At 33.0% G+C, this 26,228-nt stretch overlaps 1 protein-coding gene across 4 annotated transcripts in view; it reads left to right on the forward strand.

Moving 5' to 3' along the window:
- Positions 1 to 26,228, forward strand: part of FSTL5 (follistatin like 5) — a 786,930-nt gene that overhangs the window by 18,176 nt on the left and 742,526 nt on the right. Inside the window, exon 1 of one of the 4 annotated variants that reach the window (XM_023252713.2) lies at positions 7,302 to 8,000. The exons of the other annotated variants lie outside the window; for them this stretch is intronic. The gene's annotated coding sequence lies outside the window, so the exon portion shown is untranslated. Of the gene's footprint in view, positions 1 to 7,301; positions 8,001 to 26,228 lie in introns of those variants that run through there. 4 annotated transcript variants of the gene reach the window in all.

Raw genomic sequence — 26,228 nt, forward strand, 5'->3', positions numbered from 1 at the left:
ACTCTACTTCTCTTTCAGGATTTATCACTTTTTACTTCGGCTTTTGACTCATTTTTACCTTTGAAATTTTATATATGCTTCTTAATATTTTTTATTTCTATCTTAATTATATATTTTAATTTTAATTATGACATTATTAATTTTTATATTATTTATTTATTTTTTAAATATAATTTATTGTCAGTTGGCTAACATACAGTGTGTAAAGTGTGCTCTGTTTTTTGGGGTAGATTTTTGTGGTTCATTGCTTACTTTATGTATTATTTAATACATATGTATTTATATTATAATTTTTTTAATGTTTATTTAATTTTGAGAGAGAAAGAGAGACAGAGCACAAGCAGGGATGGGGTCAGAGAGAGAAGGAGACACAGAATCTGAAACAGGCTCCAGGCTCTGAGCTGTCAGTGCAGAGGTGGATGCAGGGCTCGAACCCACCAACTCTGAGATCATAATCTGAGCTGAAGTTGGATGCTCAACTGACTAAGTCACCCAGGCGCCCCAATAATGTTTTTGTATTATATACTAAATACATATACACACACACAGATGCTAGACCTTAAGATCTAGATCCTTTTCCATCCTTTCTCACTGTACCTAATGTGTAGGAAGTAGCTGTTTGGGCAAATTACTTGTCCATCTGGCCAAATAAACATATCATCTCCACTAACTACATATTATAATCTTTTGAACTGGAGACTTAACAGCCATATTCTCAATATCCTTTTATGTTCTGCTCTCAAAGAACAATATAAAATATGTTGCTATGTGTGCTCCTTTTGAAATTTGAAAAGATAATTATTATGACACTCTTAAAATATTCAGAAGTGTAAATAAAATACTAAAGGAAGCTAATCCAGTGACATACAGATTCTAAGAGACAAAATAAATTTTGAAAATATTGAAATGCAAATAGTTTTTACAAAAGTTTTATAAGTCTAACTCCCATACCATATTAGTTTTCATGTATTTGCACAACACTTTAAATCCAACAATAAACATTAAAGATTTCCATCATAAATTCTTAATCAGCATGCATTTAAATCATTATTTTGATACACAGAACTCTAGGGTTCACGCTGCTGTATAATCATTCTCATATGTAATACTAACATTGGCCAATAGATGCCCTAAGAGTTCTCTTAAACACAGGAACTCTAAGAATTAAAATCATGTTTTTGAGAATCAGTAAGTCTTACGCTTTATTTTCATAGTTCAATTTTCATTACACTTGTAAAATGGTACAGTATTTTTAGATCCTCAAGTCTTAAGATTAGCAAATTCCAAATTACCTGCCCCAAACACTGATTATTAAAATAATAAAGGAAAGAAAAGGAGACTTTTCCAGAATTGCTTTTAAAACTACAGTGAAGGCAGTGATATATCTGATCCACTTAGATTAATGATTTCTAATTTCAATAAATGCATCCCTCACTATAGGGTGTAACTATAACTCTCAGGTTAATTTAATCATAGAAGATTAGGTTGAGTTGTAAAGCATTTGCTCAAATGAATTAATGGATACATTTGGATTTTTCAGATTTTACTACAATTTCTATTATTTTCTATAACACAGCTATTAGCAGAGTGTGCATTGAATCTATTAATGAAAGGTATTTTAATTATAGTTCTCTACATCCACTTTTAACATTTAAGTTTATGAAGATTACCAAGATTATTATATAAATCTGGAAAAATAGAACTATATTATTTTCTCTCCACCTTTAGTTTATAAAAAATTACTCCAAAAATTTTTTTCCTACTAAGCCAATGACTCAATTATTTTCTTCTAGGCTTATGTTCGTATCTGCCATCTTCTTCTTCTTCTTCTTGTTTTTTAATGTTTATTTATTTTTGAGACAGGGAGAGACAGATCATGAGCAGGGAAGGGGCAGAGAGAGAGGGAGACACAGAATCTGAAACAGATTCCAGGCTCTAAGCTGTCAGCACAGAGCCCAACGTGGGGCTCGAACTCACAAACCATAAGATCGTGACCTGAGCCAAAGTCAGACACTTACCCAACTGAGCCACTCATCTGCCCCAATATCTTCCATCTTAATGAAACTATCCCAAATTGTATAGACATATGGCAATATAAAAACAATATTTAATTTATTCAATTACATTTATTATAAAAGTATTTGCTTAATTCTTCATTTCGTTTGGTACTCACTTTTATAGAACAACATGTTTTGATGCCAGCCCTGTGAGCCTGAGAATTCTATGCATGGACATATGGGTAGATGATGGTTCTTATAGAAAAGTTATTCCCATTGTTTTCAGACTAGCGCAGAAAAAGTAAATAGTCTTTACCAAGCCAAACAAGAAAGGCAAAATATAGCTCTGGGGGAAATTCATAGTGGTATCACTTGGAAGTCAGAGAGAGTATGTCTCAAAAGAGCTATTAGATAAGGAATATAAAAGTACTGTACATGAAAACTGGAAAACTAGAGTAGGTAACACAAACATGAGTCTGGTAAATCCGTCTATTAAGGTTCATTTCCCTTGATATGTTTATATAAAGAGGCAGTTTTACTTTTTCCCTCCAATTTAGAAGATAAAACTTATCAAGTTAAGAATCCATGTTTATCATAAGAAAAATAATAGCTTCACAGGTCTTTCCACACTTTCCATAGTACATACCATTCATTGTACTCTACAGTGATCCTTTGAGTGGCCCATTGGTACTTAATCCTGAATTCATATTCAGGATTTTATTTGACCCACATTATTGATAATAATTGTAGATGATAATAAGCTCCAGATTACTGATGATAATGAACAAATCTATTGCTTAAAATCTAACCTAGATTGCTGTTAAATGCTGTAGATTTTAGCTTTCTAGTGAGGCAACATTTCTTGAAACATGTTCTAGTCTTTCTCTATTTAATATGACCTCGATACAGATTAACATCAACTAGTTTTTTGAACCAATGACTTCCATTCATATTATACATTTGCTGAAGTTCTTGTGGAATTTGAAAAACCCATTTACATAGTGGGAATTAAAGAGTTCATACATGCATTGATCTGAGAATTTAAGGGATAAAGAATTCTATCCCAGGTTTTAGCATGGTATTTCTGAAAAGCAATCTCTAATCTTTTATGAAATGTACCATTTTGATGGTATGTTCATGATTAAAAATTACAGAAATAGTCTTAGTGTGTCTCCCTGTGTATTAAATACTAATATGAAAAGAACTAACTTTTTTATTATTCATCATATATGTAACAATCTCTTATGTGAAACAAATACAATGCCTGAACTCGAATAGACAAGGTAAACATAATCTGAATTTGCAACATATATTGAAAATATTAAAATTAAGCTAACATAATCACACGAGAGCTATGTAGTTGATTGCAAATACCACTTAGGTTAAAAACGCTCTTGCATGTGTGCTTAATTCAATACTGTTCTTCAGTCTGTAGCTTTATATATTAGAATTGAAGTTTTGGTTCTTATATCTTAAACCTTATTCACATATTTTAAAGAAAACATATTTTCCTCTTCAGTGCATTCTCCCCTCACCCCCCACCCGCATACACATAAAATTGGTACAAGGTTGAAATACTGCAGTAGCTAAGAAATTTAAATATAAACATATTGTATCAACACTTCATTCAATAATACAATACTGTATTTAAATATCCTATAACACAACAGACAGATCACTAATAAATTTTTATTAATAGAATGTTAACATAAAGGATAGGTAGAGAGAGAGAAAGGTCTTAAGAGAGTAAAGCCTAGAAAGGAGGAAGGGAAGGAAGTAATGGAAGTAGGAAGAAAAACAACAGTAGAAGTCAGGGAAGAAAAATATATTTTCAAGTGTCAAATATCCAAATAATGTTGTAAATCGTTGCATACCTGGCACTTGTAATTGCTGTTAAAAAGCCCGAAACCAAGAGCATAAAACAAATTTCAGGAATTATTTTATCATAAGCACTAATTGTTGAATGCAGATTTCATGCTTTAAAAACTATGTGCATATAATGTATTAAGTGAAAGCACAATCATGGAAGCTCACATTGCAAGGAAGTTAAAATCTCTAAGATAGATACATTTTGTGATTATGTTGTAATTTTCTTGCTCTTTTTAATTAAGGAAGTTCTTGGTCATTGTGGCTCTGATTTTTTTTTTAAACCGGATTTGCTTTATTATTTTGATTCTCCAAAATTAAGAATGAAAATTACCCAGCAAAAAGTAGTGAATCTTGGCTTTTCAAATAAGCATGTTCTTAATTCACAGGAAAGCTTCTCATAATAGATTAAAAAATAAAAATTAAGAAAGCATACATTGTTATTATCTTTAGAGTATTTATAATTCTAATATGCTACAAATACATTGGAATAATTATAATTTGAAAAGGAGCTTGTAAAATTTGATGACACTACAGGAATCCAAACATAGAGAACCAAAAATCAATATGATTAAAAGGTAATTCTTTTGTACAAGTATAAATACACATGCACAAAGCAACAACACAATGAGCTTCATAATTTCTGTGTATTACGTTTTAATATGTTCATGTAAATTACCTAAATTAAAATCCTTAAGTACATGTTGGTCATTCAGCTTTAAAGATGTTTTCCTTGTTCATATTTACTTAATATTTTAGTCATCTTTCCCATGACAATTTATAACTAAAACTCCATCTAATGACTTTTTGCATGCATTAGATTTTATTGTTGCTTTACAACTATTTTAAACATCCTGAACAGTAATTACTTGTATGACTATATGTGAGGATATTATAATATTGTTTATATAAAAATAAATGACTACTTTATCAGACCCATTCAATCCTCTCTTAATTTCATCTTGGGTAGGTAAAATGTAGTTTTTTTGACCTCTCTTACTTAGCCTCATCTTTTGTTCTAGTCACTCATCTTTTTTGCACGCCTCCCAAACTAATTACCCTAAGGTACCATTTTCACAGTCTTAGTAACCAGATGCCAATTTATCCCACCTGAGGGGAGGGCTCTTAAGATCTTGAATTCTATCACAATATCATTATAATATAGTAATTCATGAAGTTTTAAAATTCTACTGTAGAGTCATAGAATGACAGATATGTAAGGAACTTTAGAGACAATTTAGTGCAATAAAATCCTCAAATTTTACAAATGACGAGTATGATGAAAGAGTTTAAATATCTTGATCTTGGTCATACAGCTAATTTAAGTCGGAAAAAAACTTAGAATCTCTGAGGAGGGTTCAGTCCTCCCAGTACTTTTCTGTATGCATGCCTCTTTGTGCATGCGTACCAAAATAGTTCTATTTCTTCTCTTCTCTTTCTTTCTTTCTTTCTTTCTTTCTTTCTTTCTTTCTTTCTTTCTCTCCCACTCCCCACAATGAGAAAATGCTTTCTCCCTCCCCCTTATTTGAAACATTTGAAGCAATTATCCCCTTAGGCTGTTGAATAATATTATGCCTGCGTTAATGTAATTCATAGCCCCAAACAATATGACGACTGAAGTGAACTGAAAAATAATGTCTATTAAACAGCATATGACACAGTTTGGTGGAATTTTGTAAGGATTTTTAATAATGTACTCTACATATTTTCACAGTGGACTTTTTAAGTTTTCTCTGCCATTTTGGCATGTTGGCATGAAGCAGACTAAAATATGCCATGTGACATTTCTAAAAGAAGCATAACATGTGTGCTTTGATCAGCCTAAGTACAGGATATTCAGTTGGCTTCATTGTACTTGTAATATAGAGTACCCATCTGCCCCCAAATGTCATCCTTTAGGCCTTACCATGGTATCTGAAACCATTATAAAATCACTTTGGTAACTGAAACACTATTAGAATGTGTGTGTGTGTGTGTGTGTGTGTGTGTGTGTGTGCACGCGCGCGCGCGCCCGCATGTAATGAACAGTGCAAAAAGGCATTGCACTAGTTATTTATATACTTACATAAAATCAATAGATGTCAGAGGAAAATAAAACAATGCAGATTACCTGGGATGGTCTAGATATGTTGCGGGATATCCCAAGGGAATTGGATATTTAGGAAAGGAATAGACAAATTCTTTAATAAAGCTGGAAAGGAAAGTTTATTCAAAAGCAGAAAAAAGAAAGTTCCCTCCGAAGAAAAATTATCATTTTTTTTCCCTCAATCTTGCTAACTAACTTTCAGGAAAGGATTTGGGTATATCTGCCCACAAAATAAATGTGTTTCCTTAAATAATTTCTTAAATTTTGCAGAAAATCAAATTTATTATGTTTCTTGTTAGGAAAATAAACAAGTATACTCATTTCATCAGATTCCCTACAAACATTCCTGAGCGGGTCCAGTGCAGAATAATATTACACTCCAGGAATATCAGGATATATGCATTTTTATGGAAAACAATGTATTGCATGCTAAGAAATTTCTTGAATAAATGACTTTGTTTATGAAAATATTTAGTTGCCCATTTCTTTGTACAAGTAAGTCCTGCTGGCTGTAGGTGGGACATGTGGACAGTATGTGAATAATGATCTTTCTAGGAGATTGATTGCTCCAGTTCACTAAAAGTATTTGTTTACAAGTTTAAGCAGTCAGGAATCTGGCATGGCAGCCCTTTCTCTTGCTGTCAAGGCCCTCAGAGCCTCACTGGAACAAGAAACATCACATATAGTGAGAGAATTGCTAAAGGCTATGAAATGCTTCCAGCATACCCCATCTTTCAGAGAACAATTGATATATTAGACATAATAAATATTACATAACCTTCAGTATTTTGGCAGTGGAAGTTGAAGCTGAGAACTTTCACTTTTTTCATTATTAATTTTTTTTAACCCTGGAATTTCCAACTTCACGTAGCTTGACAATGTATTCAAATCATAAGAACGAAGAGGGAAGATTCTGTAGATTCTATAAGAAAACATGAATTCTGATATATGCTATGCATCATTCACATAAAAAATAAGAAAAGATTCTGTTTACGAATGATGATAAGCATCGCCAGCTTTCACATTTTCTCCCAGTGCTCAGTGCAATTTTTTTCTCCTAAACAAGTTTCTGCTGCAGCGACTCCCTCTAGCAGCTCCCTGAACCGAGGAAAGGGAACAGAACACCAGACACATCCTTTCCAGTAAACAAATGGTAGGGAGCAGGAGGAAAGTTTGGCTAGGAAGATCAAAAGGAGCGGGGATATTATTTGGAGTGGTTGGATGGATTCATTCTATTCCCTAGTCCCTTCTCCACCCGCCTCCCCAGCCTCTCCTCTCAGTGCTCCACTGCCCCCACCCTCCGCCCCTTCTTCCTGCCAGAGCTGTGCCAGCAGCGATCTTTAGAGCGCACAGAAACGGCAGTCCCAGCGAAGGCAAAAGCTCATGCCACGCCAAAAGCATTTAGTTTCTTCAGGACCGGTGGTGAATGGATTGTGAAGTCCAATGAAGTCCACGTTGGTCATAAGCCTGGATTTTGTCGCCTCGATTGCCTCAGCTGACCCTACCAGAAGCCCAGTCAAAGGGGCGGCCCCGCACCTCTCAGGGAGTTGATATGCAAAATAGTTACGTCAGATGATGGGGGCGGGGCGCGCCCGGGTTGAGTGGCAGCAGCTTTTGCTGTGGGAGGAGGCGCGAGAATCAGCCTGGTTCAGTGACTGAGACAAACTGGAGGTGAGAGGAGCTGGTGCTGTCCACTGGGCTGTCGGTGCTGAACCTGGGACGCGAGCGGACGGGGTGCTTCAGCACCTCGAGGCAACGCCCTCTTGCACTCTCTGTGCCCTGCGGGACCCGCTTCACCAGCAGGACCATATCAACTTGACAAAGGAGTGTGGTATCGGACGTGGGAGAGAGTCCTCTGTTTGCCACCTGGGCGCCCATTCAAGCGTGACTTTGGAGATTTCTATAGTTTTAGACCAAACTATTTTCCTCTTTTCCCAGCTAAAACAATCTTTTAGTTTTTTTTTTTTTTTTAACTATTATTATTACTGTGATTTATATACCTACACCATTTAAGAATCTTTCTGGGAGACTTTTTTGACTCTTAAAATAAGGTAAGATAAAGAATATGCTATAAATTATTACAAAGGGGGGAGGAATGCAGAGTGCCATACAAAAATTTAAAAGCAAGTTACGATTTTTCTAATCTGAAACAGGACTTTTGGCAATGATTGCAACAATTATCTTAATAATTGCTATTATTATTTTTATTACAAACACATCTATTGGTGATTAAGCACTGAATTCTACAGGGGAAGTTGAGGGTTTGGGTTTTTTTGCGAAGTTAATGTCATCAGGTTACATTCTGCTTTATAAATATAAATATTTGTAGAGCAACACTTCCAGCATGGCTCAAGAAACAAGAACCATTCAATGCAAGCCCCAAATATGTTAGTAAATTGCAGTAAATAAATCAACCAACAAGTTGTTTAAAGCAAATGCAATCTTGAAGAAATATTTGAGTGAACTAATCTCTGATTAATCAATATTACCTCTGGTATCTACAGCATAGACTGCAAAGTACAGAGCTCTCTTAACATTTTTGGAGGGGAGGTGGTAAGGATAAGAGCATTCATATCCTGCTGGGTTCATTTAGATGTGTTGTTATGCAGTAGATCCAAATAAAACTTGTGAAACTCAGTCTCTGAGAATTCTGCACCCCAAGGTCATGTGTATTTCCAAGTTGGGGGCTGTTTGTCCTGCTATTGAATAGTAAATGTCATCCCCTCCCCACCCCCTCAGGTTAGAGGTGGATGTAAATGGGAAGCTCTGATTTAATAATACAGTATTAGCTTGTATTATAGTCGCTACTGCTGTTGGTAATTGAATGGAACTGGGAAGCGTGGGCTGAGAAAATGTCTCGCTATTTCAGAAATGTTTAACCTCTTGCATGTTTAACAGAGAGCTTTTCTCTACTTAGGAGATTTTCTTTTGAAGCTGTGTTCCTTTTGTCAATTGGTAGTGTGTTTTGAGTGGGTATGAAGAAAGAATTCAGTACAGAAAACCACTGAACAGTACTTCTTATAGTGAACAATATTTAAATGATAGAAGTTAACTCGTGCTCTGTGTATTTGTTATCACTATTCATGACTTTATATGTAAGGCATATTGTTTATCTGATAAGTAGAATTATGATTTTTCATTTATCTCTTTTAGTGACATTTGATTAAGGATAAATGATGGCTGGAAAAACAGAGAGGGGAGGGTTTACATTCCAGGGAAAGATTGCAACTAGACATCCTATCTTAATAGGAATGTGTAAAATATAAGCTGTTTCAGACTTACTAAGTATCATTCAACTGACCAGGGCTATGTTTTTCAGCAAATAAAGAGTATACTAAGTTAACTTTATATATCTGTATATTTTTAATTACGGTAAACATTTCTTTTCTAGTGGCATTACACTTACCAGTATGAACTTTAGCTTTAAAGTTAATTATTTAAAATAATTTTTCTGCATAGAGATTTTTCATTTTATTTACAGCACACTACTACATCAGAGTGATTGTTGCAAGAAATGGATATTATTGCAAACACTAGAGGTTAAATATAAATCCCCTTAAGTTTTTCTCATGTTTTACCCCAAGAAGATTGTTCTTTGTAGGATTCCTGTCAGTCATGTGATCTTACATTAAATATTGATACAAAATTTTTTAAAGACTAAGCAGGTAGAGAAGCAAAGGAGGGAATATATGAAATACTGGGCCATGAAGCTCCCACTAAACAGCCTCCTTTAAATTAATATGAAATAATTTTTTTCTTCTATACATTTTAAAATTTTCTTTTTAAAACTAGTTATATGGGTATACATGCTCAAAGTATGGAATTTCAAACAGAATTATGGCTTCTTTTAATTTCAGTTTCCTTTTCTTTGTCATATGGAAACAACAATATATATTGTAATTTTATAACTTACTTGAAAAGCAATAACAGAAATAAACACTATGTTCACCTAAATGTATTTTAGTATCTCATTGACTTCTTTTTGCATAAAGTTTTCCAAGATGTATGGCTTCCTTTGAGTATAAACAGTTCTCTTGAACTACCAGTATCTGAAATTCTTTCAGGTGAAGTCACAGTGAGATGGTTAAATACTAAAATCAAAATATGCTATTGGAAATTGTGAAACTAAGGAGGCAGATTCGATGAGATTGCAAATTTAAAATATTAGATACATTTTTTCTGATTTTTTAAAACCTATTTAGCTTTTATATATTAGTTCTGAAGTAAGGTAAAATTAGGTGACCACAATAAACCCAAACTTAGCATATAGGGTATACTATTTGGATGTAGAATACGTTTCTTACTGTAAACAAATAAAATTGCCAAATTGGAAGATACCTATTAAAGACAGTCAAATGTGGTGTCCCTTCATAAATTTTTTGCTTCACAAAGAAAATGACCATATTTTGGAGTTATAACTTGTCCATGTGAAATTCAAAGGAATACTCAATACCACAGTAGATAGCCTCCTAAAAAATGAATTCATTTCATTGCATAAGTACTACAAGTATATACAGAACTTTTTACTTCAAGATGATAAAGTTTACAAAGTGTATAGAAAGATTATTGAAATAATTAATTATATGTCACATGACATACTCTAGTTGCCTTAATTGCTTCTCAGTTTCTTAAAGCACATTGATCTAGTAAAAAATTTAAAAATGATATTGCTAGACAGATTTTTTTCTTACAGATAAGATGAAATAACTATGCATGTTTGGTTATATTTAAGGCCAAGATGAAACGATTTGGGTTTTCTGTTATCAAGGCTATATATTGCTTTCTTTTTTAAAATCTATTTACTAACGTGTACAATGGAGAATTAAAGAAAGTAATAATAAACCTGAAATACGCTAAAAAGTTTTAGGAAATTGACTTTTTAAAAGTAACTTTTAAGATTATATTTAAAAGATTATGGAAATAATAGTTTATTGAGAATTGTCTTTGAATAATGACAATTTTTCATGTTTAATGCTTGTTTATCGATGAGACCAAAACACCTTCAATAATATGTTTCTATTAGTTCTGCTCCAAATCTCCAAATCTGCTTCTGGCATTTTTATTACTTAATGTATTATAAAGTTCTAAAGATTCTTTGGAACTAATAGGTCAGAAAAAATACTTCCTGTTGTTAACATTATTGCAACAGCCATGTGACCAATTATCTTTTACCAAACAGACTTAATCATCTTCTGCTTCAACACCTCCAGTGTCTTTTGGGCATAGACTAGTTAAGGTGAGCTGTAGGGTCCCTTGTGGAAAATCCTAATTTTCCCATTAAATTGGTCATCACACCATGCAACAGAACAATTGGTCCCTTTGTGCTTTAATCACCCTGGCATTGAGGAAGTTAATATTATTATAGTAAATGAGATAGTGTTTTTGATAAATTCAGAATTTCACTGAGTCTTAGTATGGGTTTTTTAAAGAGAAGGAGTTAAACAATAGTATAAGTGCATGATATAATGAGTGTATATGTGTGTACATTGTGTGTGTGTGTATATACATATATATTTCTTAGTAAATTAGGCTCTACCATAAACATGCAATGGGAATGATCTTGAACATTCAAGTTCAAGAAATGTTACTTAATACAAAAATAATTTACATAGCAAGCTGAAATACAATATATACTTTTAGTGGCAAATGTGTTCATTCTGTTATTGTTTTTGCTATTTAGGCTGTTACGCTTTAGCACACACCAGTTTTTTGCCATGAAAATGTCACTCATAAGCTCTCATGCTGATTGGCAAGGGAAGGGACAATTGGAAATGAAAATTCTCCAGGAATAAGAAGCAGAATGGATGTGTACATAATGAGGAGTTTATGTTACCACACTGATTCTGAAAAAAAAAAAATATGAGTGCTGATAAGGATTTGAAAGTTTCTATCTCTAAAAGAGATACATCAGGTTTACTTCCTATATCTCTGGGTAATAAGCCATGCACTTCTAAGGGATAGAGTTTGGAGATGCCTATACCTAAGATATTTTTATTCTTTGTATATCAATGTTACATGCATAGATGTGTTAAAATGTGGGAAGAAGAGCCACTTAACTCTGAACTTTCTTGCTTTAAAACCAAATAATTAATATTAATTTAATGTGGCTTTTAGTATCACATTATGTAAATCTCAGAAGCAAAGTAGTTGCTTAGTGAGTTCATTTGCATGTCAATACAGAGAATATTATTCCAACTCGTAACACTGGTTCATAACACTGCTAGAAGTTCTAAAACACAATGCAAAGGATTTGAAAATACTTTTTTTCATTCAGTTTTATTTAAATATACCATTGTAATTGACAGTTAAGAGAAGCTTACTTTAGTGATATATTTTTTTCTGTGTAAGTAGCACTAAGGTAGCAATTAAAACATACATACAGTAGCAATTAGAACATACAAGCCTGAACTGTGTTCCCCAAAGATGATGATGAAATGGAAATAATTTGCCTTTTGTGATTGGACCACTTCACAAAACACATTAGGTAGTGTTTTAATGACCATCAAGGCTTTATTTTTTCTAATTTCTAAAACCCTTACAGATTTTTTACTAACATGATGTGACAAAAGGACAAATGCCCCCATGTACTCTGTAGGTATGTGCCCCCTTTTTCAGAGCTACAGTAATTGCTGTGATCCTGACATCAACCAGAGTCTGAACCGCCTCATTTAGGATTGAGGAGGGGTCCCATTCATCCTTCCAAAGAAAGAGAGAGAGTGATTTGCTTCAAGTAAACACATCTTCTGTCTCGTGGCAAATTACCTATTGGTATTTGAGCAAAAAGTCTTTGAGCCTGGATTTTCTTATACAAGAAGACAGAAAAGGATACCATTCAAAGGGTTAATATGTGTAGACATATATTTTATACATATATATGTACGCATGTTTTACTCATGTTAGGCCATTTTATCTAGGTCATTTAACATGTGTATAACTGTGAAAAAAATTCATGGCACCTTCATTTTAGATAGGAGAAAGCAGAAACTCGGATGAAAGTTGTCCACCTCTCCAGCATGTGCTCACACAACCAGGAATAGGTGGATTAGACAATCAAACCCAGCTCACTCCTTTTGCAGCTATGCTGTGCACTTCCAACACCTCTGTTTAGGACAAATATTCAACTGGGTGTGTCTTATTTAAAACTACACATTTTCTGTGAGACTTTTACTAAATGTGAATGCCTACTTTGCCCTCTTTCTCCAAGTCTTCCCTTAATCATTAAATTATAATTTAAATGATTTTGTGGTATTTATTCTTTAGTATACACATTTTAGAATGCACAATACCAAAGGCTTTAAGAAGCTTTTCCTCTGTATTTAATGTTAGAAAGATGTTACATTATTCTATCTCATAGAACATTAATAAGAGTAAGAGCAGACAATAAGTAGAATAAGAAACAGTAAATAGAGTAATTAATGTTTCCTAATAGTTCTAGTTTTCTTTCTCCCTCTAAAAAGTCCTACTGAATATCAAATACAAATACATCTTGAACTTTAGCCACTTCCTGAAATTACCACTTGTGCTATCAACTGATAGTCATGTTTAAACCTTCAAACTAGTTAGCTACTAATATTTCAAATGGTCTGTGAGATGAAATAAAGTAATCAAAATAAAATTAGTTTTGAAACACAATACAAAAATAGGTAGTCTAAAATGGGCTCTTGAACACCTAGGAAACATTAAATACTTCATTCATTGTTTATTTATTCTACTTGAGGTACAAAGGGAAATGTTGACCTCTAGTTGATGCTCTGTGTTTTCATATAGCATTAAGCTTACTGAGTAGGAGAAAAGGTGAGTACTGGTGGCAGTAATTATAACACAGTTCCTAGGGGAGCCACAGAGTTGCATCAGATTCCCTAGTGAATCCTCATTATCCAAGTTTTGGGTTGTCCTTATTAAATGGATCCCAAAGGAGGTAGAAAAGTTTGATTTATAGAAAAGTTAACTTAAAAGTATAAGATTATAGCACTTTCATTAAATATTTTAGTGTAAGATTATAGGGCTTTCATTAAATATTTTACATATTAGTTAGAAATATCCAGTGTTTACCTTTTGGAATGAAGACTGGTATAAAAGTTGTTAATCCTTGAAATTTCAGCACCATTTTGTATACTATTCATTTGACTCACTGTTCCTCATTCTCTGTGGAGCCCTGCAGGAAGTCCATTCACTCCAACAGCTACAATTATTCTCTCTTCACAGAGATCTTCCAAATATATAGCTCTGGCCCAGATTTGAACTCCATTAATGTATTTACAAAGGTCTGCTGGACATTTTAACTTTGATTTCATGGTGACAGCATAAATTCCATGAACTCATCATCTCATCCCTCACATGGTCCCCCATCTTAATTTTTTTGCCTGTCAGTTAATGACATTTTTTCTATTCACCGAGGTCTGAAAAATTAATAGATGTCTTAAACTTACATCATTCTTACTATACTATATGCAGTGACTCCCCAAGTTTTGATATTCCTCCCTTTGTAACATAGCCTTTATCTAATTCTCTATTTTCTATTCCCTCATCGTATCACTTTTACCTTGACCTAGAGTATCCCATCTCAATCAGAATTATTTTGACACTCTCTACATTGATCTCCCTGATTCTTGTTTCTTCCCTGCAGTAATAATAATTAGTGATGTTATTAGCAAGTACATTTTTTGGTAATTCATAGTATGCCATACAATATGTTAATTTCTATAAGCAGTATTATATTTTATATGCACAATGCTATTCATAGAGATAGATAGTAGATAGTGAAAGACCAAAGCTTAAAGAGTTATGCTGCCCACAGAGCTGGGACTCAAACCAAACTCTGTCTGAAACCAGCTGCATGATCATCCTCATTATGCTCTCCTGATACACACTTCATACCTCTTCTAGATTCCTCTCAGTTAAAGTAAGCTTTTAAATGTCACTGTGTTCTTCAGAAATCATCAGTGGATCTGTAATTTTTACTGTATCAAGTTGAAATTCTCTACTTGATGTTAAGATCCTTCTCACTGGTTCTGTAGCTTCAAGCAATCAATCTGATTTTCAATTTTCTCGTATGTGCAATGCACATATGTAAAAGAGAGATTGATCAAAATATAAAGTATGATCCTTCCCTCTACAGAAAACCAATACCCTGTCTGGACTGTTGCCTTTTCAAGAATCTCCACCTACATCTCACTCCTCTAATTCCAGCCAAGTTTTTCATAGTATAAGAGCATATTGTGCTCATATGTGCTTTTTTGAGTCTTTAGTTTTTGTTGCAAGTAATGTCATGTTAGTGTCACCCTGGATATTACCAAGATGTCTATTTTTCTTTACATGTATGTATTTGTTTTCTATTGTTGCATAAAAATTACCATAACCTCAGTGGTTTAAACATTTATTATGTCACAGTTTCCATAAGTCACAAGTCTCGGTACAGACTATCTGGGTCCTCTGTTCAGGATCTCATATCAAGGTTTCAGCCAGGGTTGGGCTCTTATTTGAGGTCCAAGTTTGTTGTTCTCCAAGATCACTGGCTGTTGAGAGTCTTTTTCTTTTTCTTTTTTTTTTCTCTTTCTTTTCTTTTTCTTCTCTTTTCTTTTCTTCCTCTTTTCTTCTTTTGTCTTCTCTTTTCTTTTCTTTTCAGCTTAAAACTAATGGAAGTTTGTTTCTTTAAGGCCAGATAAGAATTTCACTGATTCCTTCAGTTTCTGACCTATAGATCTACTTTTATTTTTTTTTAATTTTAAAAATTTTTGATGTTTATATTTTGAGAGAGAGAGAGAGAGAGAGAGAGAGTTGGGGGAGGGCAGAGAGAGAGAAAGGGAGGCACAGAATCTAAAGCAGACTCCAGGCTCTGAACTGTCAACACAGAGCTGGATGCGGGGCTCAAACTCAGGAGCTTCGAGATCACCATCTGAGCCAAAGTCAGAGGCTCAACTGATTGAGTCACCAGGCGCCCCTAAGATCCACTTTTAAAGTGGCCCACCTCATTAGGTCAGGTTCAGCTAGAATAATCTCTTTTGACATACATAAAGTCAACTGACTTGGAACCTTAATTACATCTTAAAATCTCTCCTTTCCATATAACGTAACATAACCATAAGAACAATATATTACCTTTGTCATGTTCTATTGGTCAAAAGCAATTTAAAGGTTATGTCTACCCACAAGGTAAGGTGATTATACAAGAGTGTGGGTCATTGGGATTCATGTAACATACTACCTACCATACCTGACTCAAGTTCTACTTGAACCTTAGAATATTTCTCCATTGATGTTGTGCCACTAATCCCCAGCATTTATGACCTGAGCTATGCGGTGAACAGTCTGGTGTGGCCTTTGGATTTTTTAAATGTGTCTTAGGTTGTTCTTTCTAATTAATCTTAAACACTTTTTAAAGGAAGACCCTAAGAATTCCTTGCATGTGTGCAAAACATTGTAGTTTAAAATCACTTCATATACATATTATTATATAATCCTCATTGAAGTTGATTCTTTTTTATATATACTTCCATCATGTAGCATCGTGCATATTTAATGGATTGGTTTTGGTACGATGATTTTGTACATGTATGCTCATGGATTGGTTCATGTTTTTAGAGTTTAGATTTTGTTTATCTTTTATTTATTTATTTATTTAGTCTTTGGTCTTTGACAAGTTGAAACCACACAAAGGGTTTACTGTTATTATCTTATTTTATGCAACATAGGATCTTTCCATAAAAATCGGGGACTTATATTTAATATTATGCTCTACAAATGATATATAAATTACATAGAAAGTGAAAATGATATTTATATTTGTCTTTTAGAAGAGTACAAAATTTATTTCTATACACTTTTAAAGAAAAACTTTACATTTTTAAAGAATGTCATCTTCAAAATAACATAAAAAAAATTAGAGGACACCTGGGTGGGTCAGTCAGCTAAGCATCCGACTTTGGCTCAGGTCATGATCTCATGGTTTGTGGGTTTGAGCCCTGCATCGAGCTCTGTGCTTACAGCTCAGAGCCTGGAGCCTGCTTCGGATCCTGTGTCTCCCTCTCTCTGCCCCTCCCAGGCTCACTCTCTCTGTCTCTCTTTTAAAAATAAACATTAAAAAAATTTAAAAGAATATCATTTTCAAAAGAATATCGCATTTATGATACTAATAATTTTGTTCTTGTCTAAAGATTGGTAAATATTTAGACAATTACTTTATTAACATTTACTATACAAAATATTATTGCACTTATATCTTTTATAGTTTACATACAATTAAGATAATTTTAGCTTGACAAAAGCTAAAAAGGGGCCCCTGGGTGGCTCAGTCCGTTAAGCATACGACTTCGGATCAGGTCAGGATCTCGCAGTTCGTGAGTTCGAGCCCTGTGTCAGACTCTGTGCTAACAGCTCAGAGCCTGGAGCCTGCTTTGGATTCTGTGTCTCCCTCTCTCTCTGCCCCTCCCCCACTCAACTCTGTCTGTCTGTCTGTCTCTTTCTCAAAAATAAACGTTAAAATTTATTTTTCAAGCTAAAAGATTAATTTGTATATAAATTCAATTTTTAATTTTAATAAACAATAATTTTCTTAAAAACATTAAGACCATATTTATTATAAAATAATTATTTCAATAAATATTGATAAATGGCTACTGTGTTTCGGGTGCCCTTTTGGTTGCTGAGGGGGTTGAGTGAGAATGGTAGAAACAAAATTGCCTCTCTAGTCTTTCTGCAGAAAGAGAGACAATCAGCAAACTAAAGTAGACAGAGGATCATGTCTATTATTGATAAGTGCCATGATCAAAAGTAAACTAGGTAAGGATTACTGAGGATTAAGAGTGGTATCTAAGGTAGGAGTTATCTTGGGGTGCCAACTCTGACATTCTGTGGTCCCCATTCTGTAGTTTCTGATGTTGACATTACTTATGGGTATTGTGAATAATGCTACAATGAATGTGGGAGCACAAATATCTCTTTGAGATCCTGCTTTTTGTTCTTTTAGATAAATAGCTAGAAAGAGTTGGATCAGTTCATCATATGGTAATTTTATTTTTTACTTTTTATTTTTAAGGACTATCCATACTTTTTTCCATAGTGGCTATACCATTTTACATTTCTTCCAACAGTGCACAGGGTTTTTGTTTGTTTCTTTGTGTTTGATAATAGACATCCTAACAGATGTGAGGTGATATCTCATTATGGTTTTGATCTACATTTCCCTGATGATTAGTTATGTTGAACAACTTTTTATGTACCTGTTGGCCATCTGTATGTGTTTTTTAAAATAGTATCTCTTTCATTTCTGAATGTCCAATTATTGACAAAATCCAAAATGCTCCCATCATGAAAAAAAAAAGATTCTTTTTATTTGTGGTGGTCTTGTTAATAAAGATTAACATCCTTCTTTGCTTGGCACTGCAATATATGTGAAATATGTTATTTAACTTTTCTTTCCACTGTTAAATACACCATACGGAGCATATATTGCAACTAAATTCTGGGATTTAAAGCGAATTTCTGAAAACTCATTTGTAATCTTGGTGCATTATACACTTTATTTGTTCAGAACTTCACATCCTTTCATAGAAAACTTAAGTGCTCTAAAATCTATGTTCCTTTGAGGCAGTGATCCACTGAGTTGGTATTTATATCAAGTAGTCATTAACTTAAACACTATGGCATTATTAGAGAAAGGGAAATGCTTAGTATGCCTTTTGGGTTTGTGCACATGCTTGAGAAACCACAGTGTTCATTAAAAAGTGTGACATCATATGACCATGTAAGGAAAGAGCAAAAGAAAATAAATGAGATATAAATGCACCCATAACTTTATGAAATAAATGCAACAATTACATGCACAACATCTCAATCCTTTGGCAGAGTCTCAAAAGTTAGTGAATTTACAAAAAAAAAAAAAAAAGGCTTGAAAGAACTTGCACAAATTGTGGCAGTATTTTCCCTAAATTACTTCCTTTGGTGAGATTCCTCATGAAGTCATAATTAAGTGAGCTAAAAAATGTAAAAATGAAGTGAAAAAAGTTCTAGAAATGCTTTGTATTTTACGTCTACATATTTACAATTAAATGACAGCAAAGATTTCAAGTATATGCCCTCCATGACTGTTTCTTTTAGCAAGTGTCCTGTTTCTCATTTCCTGAGGGCTGAGTATGGGGAAAGTCTTTTCACTGAGTTTGTTTTCCTGTCTGTGCACAAATAGTACAATTTAATTGATAACGTCTGGAGTAGAAGTCTGTGTCCAGCTGTGAAAACTGCTCTTAATGCTAGCACTCGACTGGACATCTTGATAATTATATATGTTTTGTTAAACATCTCGGTCAGGTTAACAACTGTCTAAAAATCAGTAGAGGGAGCTCAAGAAGGCCTTAAGGATATTTTGATACTAGCTTTCTAATGTCACTATGCTTTCCCTCAATAATTTTTTTTCTTTTTTTTTCATATATAGGAAATAAAAGTATCCTTAAGTGCAAAATAACCTTTTTGAAGTTGTGAAGCTTATGGCTATTTAAGCACTTGAAGAGGCTTCCCCATTTCCCCCTAATTTTTTGTCCTATTTGTAACAGAAGGTAAACAGATTTGACTTATAAATTGTTGGAATGCTGTGAAGATCCAGCTCTGTGATACTGGGGCTTTATTGTTCCAGTTTTTAGATCTCTGTACAGGGTTTTTGATTCAGAAAAAAAACATGAAAACTAGACGCCTAGTATTCAGAGACTTCTATAAAGCATTAGTTGGCTTAAATTAAACCTGTAATAATCTTAAAACTATGTCTGGCCCTATCCTAAAATGTTACTGGTTAGCTTAAATACACTGGACTTAAACATAGGTCTGTATTCTATGCAGGACTTGTGGCAGTATCCTTCTAGAAATTTCAAAAACTGGCACAAAGATAAAGGACATCCATCTGCAGAAACTCTTAAACAGACCTGATATTTTCATTTAACAACTTCATACCAAGAGCCAGGTCCCATATTTATATATATCATAAATTTGAAAGCAACAACTCAGGCTATTTTTGATTGGGACTTTGCTCCAGGATTTTCCAAAGTTTTGCTGAAAAAATAAAGCTTGCTAATTTAAAACACTTTTTCAAATTAAAATTTTAATTATTGTCTATGCATCAGAGAGTGTTATATCCCAAGGGTTCAATTGAAAACCTACCATGTTGTAAGAGTGAGCTATTACATAACAGCATTTTTGAAAAAGAATGGAAATTTTATTATTAATAACTTCTAACATAGTTTCAGTATTATTTAGTCCTTATTTAATGCTAAATTAATAGATTCTTTTCTTGCATAATGACAATTTTTGGAATTCATTGCCATTTTCCATAGGACACTTAAATTTAATAGCAGCATATGTGATTATTGAAATCATAATAAATTTGCACTTTAGTAAAATTTATATTTTATTTTCTATTGCTTGGCATGCAGTTTTTATATGAATGCTGAGTGATCTACAAACTTTTAAAATGTTTGAAATCCATTCAAAGCTTTTATTGTTATTTTAAAATTTTCCCAGAAGTTGAATTATTTGGTAAAATCACCTGATCATACTTAAGTTTAGAAATGGCTATTGCTGTTTTATTTTCTATAATTATTACTATAGATTTAGGCTAGTAATATTTGAGGTATTTGGTCATAGTGTTGCATGTTACAATTTTGTTAATTGAACAGTGAAATTTACACTTTCTAGATTTCTGCTTATATTTGCTTAGTGAATGTGATATTTTAATGTTTCTTAAAGTAATTCTTCTGTTATAAATTTTCTCTGTATGTCTTTTGGCCATTAATCTAAGAGAACTTTAACTTGATTTTACAAAATCAGTGAAAATTGGATTCTATTAAATAAATTATTATTATTATTATTATTATTATTATTATTATTATTATATATTCACCAATTATTGGGCCTCAAGCCTGATTCTAGACAACACTTAAATTATTTCAATACAGCTTTAGAAGATTTTTTTTTATTCTATTTTTGAGAAAGAGACAGAGCACGAGTGGAAGAGGGGCAGAGAGAGAGGGAGACACAGAATCCGAAGCAGGCTCCAGGTTCTGAGCTGTCAGCACAGAGCCAATGCAGGGCTCAAACCCACAAACTGTGAGATCATGACCCTAGCTGAAGTTGGACGCTTAACCCACTGAGCCACCCAGTTGCCCCTAGAAGAGCTTTTAAGGTAGAAGCAAGGTTGAACCAGGGCTTCTGGGGACATTAAAGGCCACAGTATCACAGACATAGACCTCCCAGGCTCAAAGGCCATGCTGTATGACTATATATTAAGAATTCTATAATATTGATTTCATAATTTTCATGCAATCTGGGCTTTTCAATGTCTAAAGTCTTCAGTAAAAATAACTTAGGCCCAACAGGTTTTTTTTAGAAAACACTTGGGTTTCTCAAGTACATAAGATTTCTTCAAAGTAACTTCTCTCTTAAATATCTGTGACTCTAAACAAAGATACATTATCCAAATGCAATCCTGATTATTCATTATTTTTTAATTAAGAAATTCTCCAGTTTTGCAAAAGCAAAAGCACCATGAATTAAAACTTTCTGTAATTTAAAGAGAAAATAAAACTAAATTTATTAATGTAATTTTATCTGTGTTTTTCATTCAAGCCTTATCACTAAATGATGGCATATGAGAACTTCTATTTCTGGTATACTTCCAAGTATTTTATCTTATAAACATGTCAGAGTAGACATTATATTGAAGTTGACTTATAAATTAAGTAAAAATGTAATCTGGCATTTTTATAGGAACAGTATTTTTAAAAAATATTATTCTAATAAAAGTTAAATATAGTATGTCTATACAAATGCATACAAAAGTGTATAGAAAAATGAACTGAATCTACATTGAATTTTTCATTGGGTGGGATCTTTATCATCATCTGATTTAATAATGGGAAAACAAAGATTAAACCATTTCATTTTAATTGGGATTAAACTCAACTGTGTATGGGTTTCATTCCAGTCAGTGCACACTTCCAGATTTTTGTGTATAATTCTGAACTAGATACTTTCAGGCATTTCATTTTGGGGGATGGTGTTATTGTAATAACTTTTGAATGCTAGAACTCTATTGATGAGTCTCATACCTGTAATCATACAGCAAATGGTACAAACAAAAGGTTTTGACTTTGAATTTCCAGTATTATTCCTGACACAAGCTTTGGTAGAGTAATGTTGAACATTTTTAATGTATATATGCTTTTCAGGCTGGGTAGTACATATGTTACTTCATAAGAGTTTACCCTTTGTAATCATTATAACACTTAGAATTAATGTCAAATTATATAAATTGTATTCATTGGTATAGTGTTTTGACAGTCATTCCTTTGGAAATGCAAGCTGATAATGCCTGACTTAGAAAGCCAAACTGTGGTACTAAATCACATGGACTTCAAGAAATTTCATATCATTTTTTGGCTACATCGTGGAATACTTTTACATGTTTAAGATAAAAATGATTATCTCTGTGGAGGGTGAACTACATATATGATGATTTATTATTGACAGTGAATACTCTAACTTTAATTATGTTTACCTTGAAATAAGTAGTATCCTATTTTTATATTGTGTGTGTGTGTGTATATATATATATATATACATATATATGTATATATATGTATATTTATATGTATATCCTCTAAAACTCTCAAGTCAATTGGAATTTTTATACTTACTAATATGTAGATAAGTACATTTTCAATGGTGTATTATATTGATACATTAAATTGAAGATCCACTAGAATCACGCATATACTGAATATAATGGTTGAAAATCTCCAAATTCAAGACATAATATAAAAGGAATTTAGGGTGACACAATAACTATAACACTAAACAAATATCAAGAGTGCATTTGATCTCACTTTACTTTTAATTGTGTCTGAGGATTTCTTAATGATAAACTACTTGTGGTTATCAGAGGGAAGAATTGGTTAACTAGTATGGAATAGTCTTTCACAAGCTCATCCAATATGATAAAGTTCTGCTGGCCTCAACTTTTAAGTATTTATTTATAAGTTCTAGATATTAAATTTAGTTAAATATTGATCAGTAATCTGCCGTTTTATAGGTATGTCAGATTGTGAATTAACTGATGAGGATGGGTCAATGGTACACGTAAAAATGCCTGTCATTTACCAAAGTGGTCTATAGAGTTAAAACATTAAATTTGTAAACACAAATGAATAAGAAGTGGATATACTAAAGAAACAATACAAACAATAAAAAAAATGCTTCCAGAAAACCTCTTCAGAGAAAGGATAGTGAACTGATATCTAGTAGAATTTTAACTTAAATGGTGCACAAAAAAATGTGAATCCAATTGGGATTTATCACGTTATTTTGTATTTTCTCACAACAGTGGAGTGAATTTATCATTCTGTACTACAAGGAAATCTTGCAGCATTTATTATAGGACATACTTGGAAAATAAATAAGTATCAAAGCACTACCATAGATTTAAAATCCAATTTTTGCCTGTTGTGAAAACAGCTTCTTGTGAAGTGCTTCTTGATGTTGGACTTGGTTGGCATTATTTGAAAAGGAACATTTCAATATTATGTAGGGGGACAGACTAAAAAGATAAGTTTAGAAACTATGGCTCAGTTGGTTAAGTGTTGGACTCATGATTACATTCAGCTCAGGTCATGAACTCATGGTTCGTGGGATCGAGTCCCGTGTTGTCATCAGTGCAGAGCCTGCTTGGGATTCTCTCTCTCCCTTTCTCTCTTTCATTCTCCTGCTTGAACTTTCTATCTCTAAAAATAAATATGAATGAATTTAAAACTACTTAAAAAAAAGAAGCTAACTCCCGGATGACAATATTTACAAAATTATGAAAAATGAAACTTAGACTTAAGTGAGGTCACAGTGAAGAAGGGTTTACAGAAACATAATTACTAACTGTCATGTGATATCCTCAATGAGATCTTGGGAAAGAAAAAGGACATTAGGTAAAACTAAAGAACTGAGAATAAAGTATGGACTTTATTAACCTTAGTTAATAGTAATGTATCTGTATTGGTTTATTAATAGTGGCAAATGTATCATACAAACATATTTACAATAGGGGACACCAGGTGTTGGTTGGGTATATGGTTACTATATGGCATGGTATATGAACTATCTTTGCAATTTTTCTTTAAACCTAAAACTTATAAAAGGGGCTATCCATTAAAATAATGTGAAAAGAGGCCATTTTAGCTATAGATATAGTGATTTATTTTATGGGTAGTTCGTAATTTTATGTATATAGAAAACTACAGATTTGAACATATTTTTAACTCCACTTCATAAAGAGCATAGAAATTATGACAGAAAGTTATTATTAAGGAATTTACTCTAGGAAGGAAATTTTGTATTTGATTCTTCCAATAGAATAGAATCCCCCCAAAACTTTACAGTTACTTCAATTAAAGAGGGACTATTCTTTCTTTCTTTCTTTCTTTCTTTCTTTCTTTCTTTCTTTCTTTCTTTTTTAATTTTTTTAATGCTTATTTATTTTTGAGAGAGAGAGACAGAGTGCGAGTGGGGGAGAGGCAGGGAGAGAGGGGGACCCAGAATCCGAAGCAGGCTGCAGGCTCTGAGTTGTCAGCACAGAGCCTGACGTGGGGTTCAAACATGAACCATGAGATCATGACCTGAGCTGGAAGTCAGATGCTTAGCTGACTGGGCCACCCAGGTGCCCCAAGAGGGACTATTCTTTAGATAAATTCATGATATACCACTATCATGCTATAAGAATAAAGAATTATTATAATTAGATGTATTTCAGTAATAAAAATAAAAATCTTAATTACTATAGTACAGTTGTGAATTATTTTTAGTTTATCTCTTTCTAAGTTAAAATATTGCATAAATTACTATTTTAATATATGCTCACAGAAATTTAGTATAAAAATATTCTACTTAAAATATCACTGTTTCAGAAAATTTAGAAAATTCAATATAGTCTCACCACCATCCTTAAAGAATCATAATACACATTAGGATAGCATAAACTTTACCACATAAAAGGTCCTAAAGGGCACCTGGCTGGCTCAGTGGGTAGAGCATGCAACTCTTGATCTTGGGGTTTAAGTTCAAGTTCCACTTTGGGGTAGAATTTATTTGAAAAAAAAAGTCCTGAAGTATGGTAGGAATTATTATTTCTCACCAACATTTTACCCTCCTTACTATTTGAGCATATAGAGAGATTACACAGTTGCATCCTCCTGAAAGTATTAGATGTGGTCATGTGACTTGTTTAGCCAGTGAGAAGGGAGTAGACATAACAGAGACACCCTATATACCAGTATTTAAGAGCTGGTGCCTGATTATGTTTTCTTCCCTTGCAATGGCATATCCTGATGCCCATGTTAAGATGAGACTGTCTTTTCTTGCCAACTATCAATGGATATATACCAGAGGCAAAAATTCACTTTGAAAGACAAATAGGTTTCTGGAATTTAAAATTTTTTGTTGTGTAATGTAGGCAATCTAGACTATAAATACTATACAAAAATCTCTATAAACTTGCATTTTTATAGATAATTTAAAAATAAAGTTTTATTTCTGTCATACTTACTGGTAATATTCTAAGCATTTTGGCCTAAATGTTTCCAAATATGTATTTTGATTTCACTTCTTAAAACCAGTTGAGAAGCTGAGATAATTACAATATTTCTCCTTCATTATTTGTTAAAAAATAAATTCCAATATTTTATGTGTATGACTATTTTTTTAAATGCTTATTTATTTATTTTGAGAGAGAGAGAGAGAGAGAGAGAAGCAGAGACAGAGAGAGAGAGAGAGAGAGAGAATCCCAAGCAGGCCCTGTGACGTCAGCACAGAACCTGACATGGGGCTAGAACTCACAAACCATGAGATCATAACCTGAGCCAAAAATGAAGAGTCAGATATTTAACCGACGGAGCCACCCAGGTGCCCCTTTGAGTCTTCTATTTTTATATGTAAATGTGCATGTTTGTGTGGATTTGCACTTGTGTCTTTGTGTGTGTGAGAGTGTGTGTGTACTGGTAGTAGATGTGTGTCTAATCAAAATGCTATTGTATTATATAAAAACTTGGTTTTTAAAATTTTTTTGAGGATTCTCACTTCTTAATTTACCAATGATAACAATAATTCTGTGTGGATACCTGCTATTTAGAATTAATTTCACATTCTAAAGTATATACTTTTACAGCCATTTTTATGAAAATTCCAAAACAAAAAATAAATTTATAAAAATAACAATTTAATAAACAAGATTACAATAATATGTGTACAGTTTAGCAGAT

The sequence above is a fragment of the Felis catus genome, chromosome B1 (assembly GCF_018350175.1).
Source record: "Felis catus isolate Fca126 chromosome B1, F.catus_Fca126_mat1.0, whole genome shotgun sequence".
NCBI lineage: Eukaryota > Metazoa > Chordata > Mammalia > Carnivora > Felidae > Felis > Felis catus.